General features: G+C 38.5%; 1 protein-coding gene across 7 annotated transcripts in view; it reads left to right on the top strand.

Moving 5' to 3' along the window:
- The window catches only part of RBFOX1 (RNA binding fox-1 homolog 1), a 1,983,080-nt gene that overhangs the window by 1,223,144 nt on the left and 744,907 nt on the right, over positions 1-15,029 (top strand). The window lies entirely within an intron of this gene.

The following is a 15,029-nucleotide window of genomic DNA, read 5'->3' as shown; positions in this document are numbered from 1 at the left end:
TCTCAGTACCATTGTATTTTTGCAAAGCGTTTTTTCCACATGGGCTCAAATGCTGTCTTTGCATATAATTCAACAAATTAAGAAGCAACTCCTTAAGCAACTTATATATCCAATAAGATGCCAGTACTTGGAGATAAGTCAGATGAAGAAATAGACTATAGAAGGGCTACTGGAACTCTACTGTAGGGTATAATATAAGAAATTTGAAAGCCTGCCATAGTTTCTCTCTCTTTCTTGCTCCTCTACCACCTTTGTAAGCAAGAAAATCAAGGCAAGGGAATTCTGAGCTTCTTTCTCACCCACTTCTTCCATCTGAGATTAAGTGCTGCTATGTAACAGCTCTTGCATAGCTCTTTCAATATCTCCATATTTTTCTATAGTGAATTGCTATTGAGTTCTGGACAGGAAGTTTGATGTTCAACTCTTGGCCAACTGTCCTGTCCTGTCCTATCCTATCCATACATTTTTGGGAGACTGAGAAAACCTGTAGCCGAAGGGAAATTTAATTAAAACATTCAGTACTATGTATCTGGATAATGTGCTACTTTTGAAGGGTTTCTATCTATATAAACAATACAATTCTCATTTCCCTGTGAAAGTAGTCTGTTCTGTTCTTAGGAAGCTGAGGGTGCAGTGAGTCTAAACAAATTACTCACCCAACTTTATTTTATTCGGTGTCAGGATTTGTTTCCTACACAACATAGGTAGTATCAATTATCTGTGTGCTGCACTGATCAATGGTCTAGAACAAATATCCATTTATAAGAAATGGTTTCTCACAGAGCCACTTTAATTATACTCTGTGATGTTTCAATTTAAAATAATTGTAATAATTCTAATATTCGTATTAGTAAAAAGACAGAGTGTAAGTATTTCAGACTCAGGCTTAGCCTCTAATCTGCATAACGAGACATAGGAAGTTACTTTGGTTTTGTTCTAAGAAACCCAGAGTTGTTTTGTGAAATTGGTTGGTTATATATTATTAACAATTAACCAGTGGAACAGCTTGCCCTTCAGAAATCATGGGTGCTGCATCACTGGGGGTGTGGGGTATGTGTCTTAAGAAGAGACTGGACAGTCACTTGACTGAGATTGTATAGGTTCTCCTGCTTGAGCTTGACTAGAAGACCTCCAAGGTCTCTTACAACTTATTTATTTATTTATTTATTTGATTTGTCAATTGTTTACAAGATAATAAGTACAAGTGTATACATAGTTGTGAATATATGAAATGGGTACATATAAGAAAAATAAAAGAATAAGAGAAACAATAGGACAGGGACGGTAGGCACGTTGGTGCGCTTATGCACGCCCCCTACAGACCTCTTAGGAAAGGGGTGAGGTCAATAGTAGACAGTCTAAGGTTAAAGTTTTTGGGGTTTGGGAAGAGACTACAGAGTCGGGTAGAGTATTCCAGACATTGACCACTCTATTGCTGAAGTCGTATTTCCTGCAATCAAGTTTGGTGCGGTTTACTTTGAGTTTGTATCTGTTGTGTGCTCTTGTGTTGTTATGGTTAAAGCTGAAGTATTCATTGACAGGTAGGACATTGCAATGTATGATTTTATATACCATGCTTAAGTCGGACCGAAGACGGCGTAATTCGAGGTTTTCTAGTTTTAGAATTTCGAGTCTGGTGGCGTAAGGTATTCTATAACGGGTAGAAGAGTGGAGAACTCTTCTTGTGAAATACTTCTGGACTTTCTCAATTGTGTTAATATCACATACGTGATAAGGATTCCAGACTGATGAACTGTATTCGAGTATTGGTCTAGCAAATGTTTTGTATGCTCTGGTTAGTAGTGAGATATTACCAGAGAAAAAGCAACGTAGGATTAGGTTAACAACTCTTAATGCCTTTTTGGCTATGTAGTTGCAGTGAGCTCTAGCACTTAGATCATTAGAGGTGAGTATTCCCAGGTCCTTTACAGAGCTTGGGTCATCAACAAGATCTTGACTATTCAGCTTGTATTTTATTTTCTGATTTTTTTTACCAATATGTAAGACAGAGCATTTATTTGTTGAGATTTGGAGTTGCCATATGTTAGACCATTCAGATACATAGTCTAGATCTTTTTGAAGGGTAGTAGTATTGTCTGTGGTATTGAACAGCTTTACATCATCAGCGAAGAGAACGCAATTGCTCTTGATATGATCACAAAGGTCGTTTATGTAGATTATGAAGAGAGTTGGTCCTAGAACACTGCCTTGGGGAACACCACTATTGACTGGTACTGGATTTGATAGGGCGTTCCCAATTTTGACCATTTGTTGTCTGTTTGACAGGAATGCTTCTATCCAGTTATTCAGTTGTCCAGAGATACCATAAGATTTTATTTTTAGGAGTAGTTTGTCGTGTACCACTGAATCAAAGGCTTTGCAGAAGTCTATGTAGATTGCGTCTATTGCTTTGCCCTGGTCGAGTTGAGTAGTCCATATGTTTTTGCAGTGTAAGAGTTGCAGATTACAGGATAGTTTTTTCTGAAACCAAATTGTTTATTGGAGAGTAGGTTGTTTGTCTCTAAATGGAGGATGATGGATTGGTTAATAATTGATTCCATGACTTTACAGGTGACGCAGCATAAGGAGATTGGTCTGTAATTTTCAACTAGGCTTGGGTCTCCTTTTTGAAGATGGGAATGACTGTGGCTTGTAACCATAGGTTGGGCAAGGAGCTGGTTCTGAAAGATCTTTCAAAGATTATGCTTAGAGGTTTGGCTATGGCAGCGGATAGTTTTCTTAAGAAGTAGGCACATATTCCATCCGGTCCAATAGATAGAGATGGTTTTAGGTTGCGTAGTACTTTTTCAACGTTGTCTACTGTAAAATCGATATGTATTAGATCATTATTGTTGTCTGTGGTACGGCTAGGAAACATTGGGCATGATCCATTACTGTTTACAAACACTGAGCCGAAGAATGTGTTAAAGATGTTGGCCTTAATGGTGTCGTCGCTGCAGTCTTTACCATCAGGTCCTATCAAGGGATCTTGAGACCTATCAAAGGACCTCCTCTCCTCTCCTCTCCTACCCTACCCTACCCTACTCTACCATACCCTACCCTACCCTACCCTACCCTACCCTATCCTTTAGACCAGAGGTGGCCAGAGGAACTATGGCCCCTTTAGGACCTCTGGACTTCAACTCCCAGAATTCCTGAGCTACCATGGGAAATTCTGGAAGTCGAAGTCCACAGGTCCTAAAGGGGTCACATTTGGACAAATAAAGACAGCATTTGATCAATCTAATTTAACTGGATTTCTGCACACACACACACACACACACACACACACACACACTATACTTCATGGTACCACATATATGGAAACCTGTTCCTCTCACTAAATATTGTGGATTGTTTTAGGTTGTATAGTTTAAGGTTTATTGAAGTACATTTAAACAGAGTGCCTCTGTGTATACATTAATAAACTAAGAAGAAATTGCTTAAGTGTTTTAGAGCATGAAAGTCTTTAAGAGTTTCTGGTAAAAGGGCAGCCACTTAAACAATTAATGTCATCAAACCTCCTTATTGGTAGTCTTGGGATCATACATTCACAGTAATTGGGTTAAGAGATGGCCTTTTTTGGGAATTCCAACCCACTTTTTATAGAAGAATGCTGGCAAGCTTCAAGCATCACTATCTCCTTTCCCACTGATCTGCCAGGAAGCCGTAGATGTGAATCTGTCACTGGAGCCAATGCATTTTCAGGAAATATCTTCTGGGCTTGCGGAATTGGTCAGTAAGTTATTTTTCAGGCTTTCTTTTTTCAGAAATTCTTTGTCTTCAGCTTTTGCTCTTGATGAACTAAATAGCCAAAAACAAAAATCTTGCCTGCTGACTGGATCTTGCTATTTTCATTAAAAAAAAAAAAAAACCTGGGAGGATGAGGCTAAATCATGTGAATTATGACAGAGAGAACAATTAATCAACAGAATAGCTTGACTCCTAAAGTTGTGGATACTCCATAGCTGGTTTTGTCTGGGATTGCTTATGGCTCCTGCCTTGAGTAGAAGGTTGGGCTAGAACAGTGGTGGCTAATCTTTTCGGCACCAAATGCCCAAAGTGCGCATGCGTGCGTGCATCCCCAAAATGCAAAATGTGCACCCCGCACATGCGCCCCACTCCCTGTGCATGCACGACCTGTGACTTTCAACATGCACATGCAACCCCCACATATGCCACACCCCCATGCATGGGTGGCAGAGACCCAAAGAACATCTAGTTGGAGGCACACACACGCCTGCGCAGCAGAGCTGAGCTGTGGTGACAGCTCACATGCCCAGAGAGAGGACTCTGCATGCCACCTCTGGCACACATGCCATAGGTTTGCCATCATGGGGCTAGAAGAACTCTGAGGTCCTTTCAAGCCCTGTGATTCTATGTGCTAGTGACAAAGGGCACTAAGTGTGTTTTGGCTAACAAACAACCTTCATGAATGAATGAATGAATGAATGAATGAATGAATGAATGAATGAACGAGGAAGACCCAATAGTCATCTTCCAACACTTGAAGGGATTGGGAGTCAGTTTATTTTCCAAGGCACTTGAGAGCAGGACAAAAAGCTATGGATAGAAACATCTCAGAGATGGATTCAACCTGGAATTAAGGGACAAATCCTGACAGAATGATTAATCAATGAGAACACCTTGCTTTCTGAAGTTGCACGTGCTCCATTCCTGCAGGTTTCCAAGAAAATCTCAATTAAACAGTGTGACCTTTTTCAACCCACAATGCACGCCTTCTGGGACCTGCACTTTGGGATGAGGTTACACAGTGGGAATGTTCCAGAAGGCCTTAAAAGCCAGACAGTGAAGTAAGGGAGGATGGGACTTCCCAGTTTGTGGCGTTTTATGTTTGCTTTAAGGGACAATGGCTTAGTGGCTAAGATGCTGAGGTTGTTGATCAGAGAGGTCAGCAGTTCGGTGGTTCAAATCCCTAGCACCGCGTAACGGAGTGAGCTCCCATCACTTATCCTAGCTTCTGCCAACCTAGCAGTTTGAAGGCATGTAAAAAATGCAAGTAGAAAAATAGGAACCACTTTGGTGGGAAGGTAACAGCATGCCGTGTGCCTTTGGCATTTAGTCCTGCCGGCCACATGACCACGGAGACGTTTTCTGACAATGTTGGCTCTTTGGCTTTGTAGCGGAGATGAGCACCGCCTCCTAGAGCCAGAAGCAACTAGCACATATGTGTGAGGGGAATTTTTACCATTATCTTTTTATGTTTGCTTTGTCATTCGGATTATCATCGTGTCATTATTTGTCATCTTGTTTTGGTTACTATTTTTGCATTTGTTATTTTTATGTGACTCTATTGTTGTGAGTCTGTAAGAACTGGGTGATGAAATGAATTAATTAATTAATTAATGAACGAATGGGTGGTCCAACAACACTATGTGTCTCTTACCTATTGATAAAGGTCGTAATAGCAAGGCCAATGTCTGTTTAAAAAGAGAGATTTTGGCAGTGGAAACAATAGAGAAAAAGAAATGCAGCCAGATATTATAATGCGGTAGTTGCCTTGCTGCTAAAACACTGAACAGTGACTTCTTTAAGACTTGAAAGTGGGTTGAGAGCAGTTTCTGCTTTCAAACCTATTTAATTTGTTCTATTTTTTTCCCCAAGTCTTGCAGATTTTGCAAGCTTTTGAATAACTCAATATTCCCCCCCTCCACGCACTCCAAAAATCTAGTTTACCAGAGGCAGAATACAATGTTTCTTTGCCACCAGCATCAAAGCCTCTTCAAATTACTTTGAATAATGTAAAGAAGAAGAAAAAATTAATCAGTTTGCTACCACCTGTTTCACAGCTAGCAGCTTAACTCATGAATGTGGGTTAAATAAATTATAATACTTTGATAATATACCTGCAGCCGTGACACTGGTAATTATAGCTGTGGGATATAAAAGGAAAATAGAGCCTTCTCTTTAGGATGAACGGCTTTCTCCTTATAATGTTTGAGCTTGCCTATGTCTGTCACAGCTTTCTTGAATGCTGAGAGCTCACAATTAAGATGATGGCTTTAAACAGAGCCAGATGACACTGTAGCCCTAGCAAGAAAATGGCTGACTCTCAGAGTTGTAATCCTGCCAGCATCAACCCTAGTCTATGGTTGGATGTAATATTCAATATCTGCAATATCCCAGGGATGCCACAAAGAAATGGGAATCAAGCTATTCTCCAATGCACTTGAGAGTAGGACAAGAAGCAATGGGTAAAAACTAATCAAGGAGAGAAGCAACTTAGAAATAAGGAGAAATGTATTGATAGTGAGAACAATTAATCAGTAGAACAACTCACCTCCAGAAGTTATGAAGAATAGAATAGAATAGAACAAAACAGAGCAGAGCAGAGCAGAGCAGAACAGAACAGAACAGAACAGAACAGAACAGAACAGAACAGAATAGAATAGAATAGAACAGAATTCTTTATTGGCCAAGTGTGATTGGACACACAAAGAATTTGTCTCTGGTGCATAAGCTCTAAGTGTACACACAACAATAGTGATAGATCATAGCCATCATAAAAATACATTCATCATAAATCACAAGATACAACACTTAGTGATAGTCATAGAATACTAAATAAGCAATCAACATAAATCGTACTAGGAAATAGAAAGAATAGAACAGAACAGAACAGAACTCAACTGAACTGAATTGAATTGAATTGAATTGAATTGAATTCTTTATTGGCCAAGTGTGATTGAACACACAATGAATTTGTGTCCAGTGCATAAGTTCTCAGTGTAGATACAACAATAGTGATAGATCATAGTCATAAAAATACATTCATCATAAATCACAAGATACAACTTTTAGTGATAGTCATAGGATACTAAATAAGCAATCAACATAAATCGTACTAGGAAACTAAATAAAACAATATAAATTGTAAAGATACAAGCAACAAAGTTATAATCATAAGTAGAAAAGGAGATTGGTAACAGGAAAGATGTATGTTAATACAGTCTTGCTAAATAGTTTGACACTATATAGTTTCCCACACCACAATAGTAGTTGGAATTAGTAGTTTAGCAGAGTGATAGCATGGGGGTGGGTGGGAACTGTCCTTGTGTCTAGTTGTTCTGGTGTGCAGTGCCCTATAGTGTCGTTTGGAGGGTAGGACTTGAAACAATTTATGTCCAGGATGTGAGGGGTCTGTAGACATTTTCACAATATTGCATGCTTTGGAACTGCTGGGTGGGCAGGAGCCAGGGAACGAGCGATGGGAGCTCACTCCATCCCACAGAACCGTATTCAAACCACTGGCATACAAACCATTTCTGGCCAGCAGTTCCGGCATCATTAAGCCTCTGTGCCACCAGTTCCCCTACAGAAAACAGAATTGTCAGCTTTAGACTGTGCTGTGGTTGTAATTTATTGTTGTCTAGTGGAAGCTTGGTGTCAGATTTTGATTCATACCTTCACTCCAGCTTGAACCATAGCCTGACTTGATTTTCCAGTATTTCAGCATCCTTGTTATTCTTCATTATTACTGTACTTTCTCAATAGACCTGCTTCCATTGAGTTTCTTCCCCCCCCACCACCAACTTCAACGTTCATTATTTCTACTTTGCACATCTGTTAATGATAATTTGAAATGGTTACATAACAATGACACGGTTATGTGAAACATTATTTCAGTGTGTTTTCAGGTTAGTTTGAAGATTTCATTGTGCTTTGGCTGAACACAATTTCTGGTTAGGTTGATTTTTCTCTCTTATGCTACTAAACCTCCCAGAAGCTCTGAAATCAGCCACTTGGTTTTAGTATTTGCAGAATATTGTTATGTTATTGAGGATCCAAGAATATGTGCATGTACTGATTTTTTTTAAATGGGCACTTTAATTGTGTTAAGGGTCACACTTCCTCTGAGAGTTATGTAGTAAACAATAGTGCAAGAAATAAATAGAATTATCTCTTTTCTTACTTTTTTTCTAAAAACATATTTCCAGTGCTTCATCTCATTCTCTTTCCTATTCAATACTTTCCCCCCAGTCACTGAATTGCAGGAAAAAGTCAGGTCAGTCTTACCAGTTCTCTGGCATAACAGTTGTGAAATTAGGTTGTTTCAAATCCTGATTTAATCGGTTAGCATGTAATCTAAAATATTGTAAAAAAGCAAATTTTTATTTCATTTAGGTCAACAGTAGACAAGGTTAGACACTAATGGGAAATGAAACAGGGAAGAATATTCTCCAAAATAGGACAAAGAGTGTAGTTAAATGATCATTCACGAGTTTTAATTGCATTGGTTCAGATTGCAATAAAACCTTTGCCCTGAAACCAGTGGTGTGATCCTGTAGCCTCTTTTATTATCTCCAACAAGAATGAAGGTCATCTGATATTTGGTGCAAAATGTTTTCCATATCTGGATTTACTTCTATGTTTTCTTTGCTTAGAAGTTCACACATTGGCACCAGTTCAGAAGTTCTCATAGACCTGAATTATGAAACTTGGTTTTGTGCAAACTTACACTGCTACCCATGATCTCCAATCACAGAACATAGAATAATAAAGTTTGAAGGGACCTTGGAGGTCTTTTAGTCCAACCTCCTGTTTAAGCAGGAGACCCTATACCATTTCAGACAACTGACTGTCTAGTCTCTTCTTAAAAACCTTCAATGGTGGAGCGCCCATCAATAAAATAAATAAATAAATAAATAAAAAAATAAAGAGAAAAGTCATAGCTCCTTTCATAGAAGAAGCTAACTTTTGGAAACTTGGAAGACAGATTTCAGCATTGTTACAAAGTCTAGCCATCAGGCTGAAAATCTGTATACTTCCCCCCTCCCTCCTAGTTTTTATTTACCGAGTAGAAACTCTTTGGTTTATTAGAAGTAATTACTTCTGCAGATACAAAAGAGATTAATATTCATGGCTTGGATTGATAGCGTGCAGAAGAAAAATGTGATTTCGCTGTTGAATTCACTGTGTTAGACTTAAAGTGGGAATTGATGAAAAATGCGAGGTAATGCACGGCATGAACTTAAGTGATGAAGTGTGGTTTATTTACCATCTGGCTGTTCAGTAAAACCTTTTTTTCATGTCAGGAAAATTGCACTCTATATACCAAAGTGATACAGAAAACTGTTTCTTTGAGTCTTTGTCTAAATACTTTGCAGAGGATTTGATCGACTTTCATTTTAGACAGCTTAGGGGAAATGGTGTGTGTGTGTGTGTGTGTGTGTGTGTGTGTGTGTGTGTGTGTGTGTGTGTTGAAGGAGCAAGAAAGCTATTGTCCCATGATCACTTGAAAATATACACTGCTGAAATCTGTACAAAGCCATAGGAGCTTTCATGGACTAAAAAGAGTAGACCAAATTAAGGTGGATATTCTATAAGCGAAGAGTGATCATAAGACATGGTGTTGTGTATCAGCTTGGATGGATTCAGAAAGAAAAACATTAAAGTGATTCACAGAAGTCCTGGGGAATCAATGTCTATTATCTTTGATGCAGTGAAACTATCTCTGAAGACATCTAAAAAGGTTAAATCATGGCGACTGGACTGAAGTTTATTAAAACTGAGACTTTTGTTACTCATCCAAGTAATTTCTTCAATCAAAAGGAAAATTTGGATAGGCAGAGAGTCATTGGAAAGAACCAACTCTTGCCAAGCAAACTGCAGGAGGTTTCTCTCCAAAATTAGTTAGTACGTTACAATGACTTTCTGACTCTCTGCCTACCCAAATTTCCATTTTGATTGAAGACATTACTTGGATGAGTAACAAAACGTTTCAGTTTTCATAAATTTTGGTCAGGCTACCATGATTTAACCTTTTTGGATACTTTTGGCCTGGATGATTGAATCTTCATTTACATGTCTCTCAACACCTTCTATAGGAAAGCAGTGGCTCAGTGGCTAAGACGCTGAGCTTGTCGATCAGAAAGGTAGGCAATTTGGTGGTTCAAATCCCTAGCACCACATAATAGAGTGAGCTCCCGTTCCTTGTCCCAGCTTCTGCCAACTTAGCAGTTCAGAAGCATATAAAAATGCAAGTAAAACATAGGACCACTTTGGTGGGAAGGTAACAGCATTCTGTGCGCATTTGGTGTTTAGTCATGCCGACCTCATGACCACGGAGACGTCTTTGGACAGCGCTGGCTCTTCGGCTTTAAAACAGAGATGAGCACTGCCCCCTAGAGCTGGAAACAACTAGCACGTATGTGCAAGGGGAACCTTTACCTTTATCTTTTATACACCTTCTACTGGGAGACTAGTGGGCTACCTTGGCCATTGGTTGGCCATTGTGAGAACAGACTAGATCCAACCTATGCTCTTATATATTTTCAATATTAAGCAAAAATTAAGAACCCAGAGGAATAACCCTCAGACTGACAGGAGGAAAGTTCAAAAATAATGTTATAAAGTATTCCTTCACAGAAGGAGTAGAGGAAACTTGGAGCCAACTTCCAGCAGAGGTCAATCATCAGTCACTAAGTTTGTACAATTTACAACTTAGACAGCTAAGTTTTTATTTATGTTTATTCATAAACCATTCCTACACTGCTTGGGATAAACATATCTATCATCTGACCCCCCAAAAAGATTAAAATAATAAAATAAAGTTAAAAAATAATATAATAAAATAAAAATAAACTGAATGTAAATGTGACCCTCCCTCCCTCCCTCCCTTCCTTGTGACTGTATATGTTCCTGTAGCTTTTTTAGCAAGGTTTCTCAGAAGTGGGTTGTCACTGCCTCCTTGTAGGGATAAGGGAAAGTGACTGGCCCAAGGTCACCCAGTAAAATAATTAATTAAAAAGAAAATTAAAAAGAAGCAAACAAAAATTCAAAAGGCAGATTCCACAGACCATTGGTTTTTTTTTTCCTGCCATTAGTTTCCTATGTTTCTATGTTTCCTAAGTCTTCTGCTTCCTTAGAAGGACTGAGGGTGAAGAAATAGAATTTGATCAATTGTGCAAGGATAGACAGGTGGATTTCAAAAGAACACCGTTTCAAACGACCTTGAATCTGATTGACCACTTCATTGCCATCTGGTACACTTCGAGCACAGATATTGAGTATTAATGAAGGATGAACTATATATGGATTCATTGGTCATAGAATAGGAAGTTAAGTGGGGGAAAAAAAACAGAACATGCTAAGTTTCAGCATATAAGCATTCCTCTGTGTTAATGGATTGGAAAAGACAATACATTGACTTGTAGGAGTGGTTGACATTGAAGGAGGATATCTGTATTATTCTATAGTTGCAAAAAATCAATACATCGATTGTCTATTCTGGTAGGAGTTGATACTATAGGAGGAGATATATGTTATCCTATGGTGGCAAGTATGAATAAGGATAAGGATAAGAATAGAATAGAAATTAGAATAGAATAGAGAAATAGTATAGAGAATAGGAATAGGAATAGCATAGCATAGCATGGCCTGGCATGGAATAAGAATAGAATAGAGTAGAATAGAATAGAATAGAAATTAGAATATAATAGAATAGAATAGAATAGAATAGAGTAGAATAGAATAGAATAGAAATTAGAATATAATAGAGAAAGAATAGAGAAATAATATAGAGAATAGGAATGGGAATAGAATGGAATAAGAGTAGAGTAGAGTAGAGTAGAGTAGAGTAGAGTAGAGTAGAGTAGAGTAGAGTAGAGTAGAACAGAACAGAACAGAACAGAACAGAACAGAATAGAATAGAATAGAATAGAATAGAATAGAATAGAATAGAAGCTGGAAGGGACCTTTGAGGTCTTCTAGTCCAGTCCTCTGCTCAAGCAGGAGAACCTATATCATTTTAGATAAGTGACTGACTAGTGTCTTCTTAAAAACCTCTAGTGATGAAGCACCCACAACGTTTAATTCATTGATAATTTATCTTCAATAAACTAAACTAAATTTCTCTGATTGATTTTCTCTGACAAAACACCCCAATCTCCAACATCAGTAGCTTCCAGGATAAACTAGGCTGATAAGTAAGCCAACCATATTAACATTCTGATTTTAATCTCAGCGGGTGGACTTTTAGTAAACTAATTTATGTAGCAGACCAAGCCAAAAGCCTTCCAGTTCTCAGCACCGATCCACTCATTCCATCTACCACATGATCCGGTCCCAACATGACATTAAACTATGATATGCTTAATCTTAGCTGATTGATTAAGCCACAGTTAGATTTATTATTAACAAAAAGTCATCAATCAGACTGCAGAAACTACCGTCTGTGGGCCACATATCTGCCAGCATTCCTCCAGTCCTCAAATCTGAGTGGATGAGGAGAAAAAAAAATCGTTATTTTACTTCTGAGAAATTCAGGGTCTTGAATACAGAATAACAGAGTTGGAAGGGACCTTGGAGGTCTTCTAGTCTAACCCCCTGATCAAGCAGGAGACCCTATACTATTCCAGACAAGTGGCTGTTGTCTTTTTAAAAGCCTCCAATGATGGAACATTTGCAATTTCTGAAGGCAAGACATTCCACTGGTTAATTGTTCTGTCAGGAAATTTCTCCTTAGTTCTAAGTTGCTTCACTCATTGGTTAGTTTCCATCCATTGTTTCTTGTCTTCTAGTGCTTTGAAAAATAGGTTGACCCTGCTCTTCTTTGCAGGAGCTCCGCAAATATTGGAAGACTGCTATCATGTCTTCCCTAGTCCTTTTTCCCCCCATTAGACTAGACATCCCCAATTCTTGCAACTGGTTTTGTATAATTTAGACTTCAGTCCCACAATCATTTTTGTCGTCCTTCTCTGCACTCTTTCCAGAGTCTCAAAATCTTTTTTATATTGTGGTAAATATTATATTGCATATCATATTATTTAATACCATAGCAAATGAGTATCTGAGAGGAGAGAGTGGGTGTCATGCCCCTGTCAGAATTTGATTCTGAGGGGGAGGCCAAGCAGCTGACATGGAGTGGGAGTGTGGCTCCATTGGCTGTAGGAGAAACTGGGGAAGGGCACAGTCTGGCTGGGCAGAGCAGGGGAAAGGTAGAGCAAGGCAGAGGGGATTCAGAGGAAGACACAGCCCCCCCTCTTCATCCTAGGGCATGCAGGGAGGAATGGAGAAGGGAGCAACGTGAGTTGCATAGCTTACGGGGGAGGAAAGGGCCCTGATTCCCTTCATTAGCTGCAACTGGGAACACAGTGTTTAAAAAGGGGAGTTGCGTTCAGCAAACTGTTGGGAGCAAATCGTGAATTATCTGGCATTGTCGAGGCTTATCTGGGTTCCTGACATCTTCCCAACTGTGTCTGTTTTGCTGGCCTTTGAAGTCTGCGATTCCTTCTCCTGCCCTGTCAAGTTAATTGCTGCAATGTGGTTTGTGTGGATTTTTATTTACAGTTTATATGTACTTTGTTTTCAGACTAAATTTTATCCACTTAAAGACTGTTCTTGGGAGAGTTTTCTCTCCAGCTGAAGGTAACTGGACATTGGAGGCAAAGTAAAAGGACTTTTCTTACTTATGTGACTATGTTGCCTTTGTGCCACATCCCGGGTCATCACACTGGGATTTTAAAAGAGAGGATAGGCACACCAATGTCTAAGTATGTTTCCCAGAGTTCTTCGATAGATACAAACCTATCAAGTATGCTTAATGTACGGATACAAAGCTGTGATGTATGCTTAATGTAGCCATATTCCTGCAGAGACACAAGAATTTTTGCCTCTTGAAAACTGATTAACAAAAACCTTTGATAGTCTATCCACACACACTGACATACAGACTTATGGCATAACTTTTCTACAAGAATTTCACACACACAAACATACAGCTCCCCCCTCCCCCGGAGTCTCAAATGAAGGGGAAAAAAATCATCTTGTCTTCCTCTAGCTCCATGACTGCAACATACACAAATTAGAGCAGTTAATTTGGTAAGAAGTTTTCTCTAGATTGGCCTTCTCTTCCAATTCTCTCTTTCAGGTCCCCTTAGAGTACACAGCAATAATTTGCCGTACAAACAAAAGCAGTGGGGACCAAATCTCTCCGGATGCCCCCATCTGCCAAAGAAAAGTTGGTTGTTAGCATATCAAAGGCAGTCCTTTTTTCCCCTTCATTAATGCATAACTTAAATCATTACTGCCAGCATTGTGAAATCAGAGCATATATATCCATCTGAAGATTGACAGAAAGGGACATTCAAGCATTGAAGCAGCTCCTAACCATGGTTTACCGATAGAAGTTGAATATCAAATCTTATTTGGGTTTTAAAGAATGAATTGCATTTGGATGTAATAGCTGAATATCATTATTACAAACCATTATGTCGTATCTTTAATTTTAGCATAGTGTAATGTGTGAATTAAGCTTTTGTGCTTCATAAACCATGATTCAGATTTAGCATTGGACTAATCCTGGTTTTAAAAGGATGAGGCTTTACATGATGTACAAGTTCTTTTTATGCTTACATTTATACATACATTAAAATTGGCTTATTACATCAGTTAAAAACAAAAATAAGAGCAAGTACTTTTTTAAAAAAGGTGAAATAAAATTAATTTCTAGGATTTTAGAGCTTCATAAGGGATTTAGAGCAGATATTCCCATGCCAAGCAGAAGGTACGGTGTTTCAAGAGCAAAACAATAAAAAAGATTTATCAGCTTTAAGAATTCTCGCCATCATGTGGTGTATATGAATTAAATATTTATATCTACTTTCTCAAATAGTAAAATTGTATTCAATTATGTTGCCGACACAACCAATGATCATTGAAAAGTTTGCAATAATGTTGGTGCTCATAAAATATACAGTGTAAACTATGCAACAGGCAGAGGAGAGAGATTATAGCAAATATCCTTTGGCCCTTAAGGAATCATATCATATAATTATATAATATACTTACAAAATAGATCATCGTAGGGACACATTGGGATGGAATGTTAGTAACGATTGATTGTAGTCTAGTGATGAGCAGAAGTTGGACATTTTCTAGATCAAATCTTACCACAATCACACTAATAGAGTAGAAACAGAAAATCTTCCCATCTTGGGGGAACATCTGGGAGATCCTTTGTGGTTGGTTTATTTATAATACGAGCAATATTAGGGCTTAATGTTTTG

Source organism: Notechis scutatus, chromosome 12 (genome assembly GCF_049901735.1).
Source record: "Notechis scutatus isolate UNSWTSFEM ecotype Mainland chromosome 12, rNotScu1.2, whole genome shotgun sequence".
NCBI classification, from domain to species: Eukaryota; Metazoa; Chordata; class Lepidosauria; order Squamata; family Elapidae; genus Notechis; species Notechis scutatus.
Note: the sequence above shows the minus strand (reverse complement) of the source record. Positions and strands in the feature narration are given on the sequence as shown.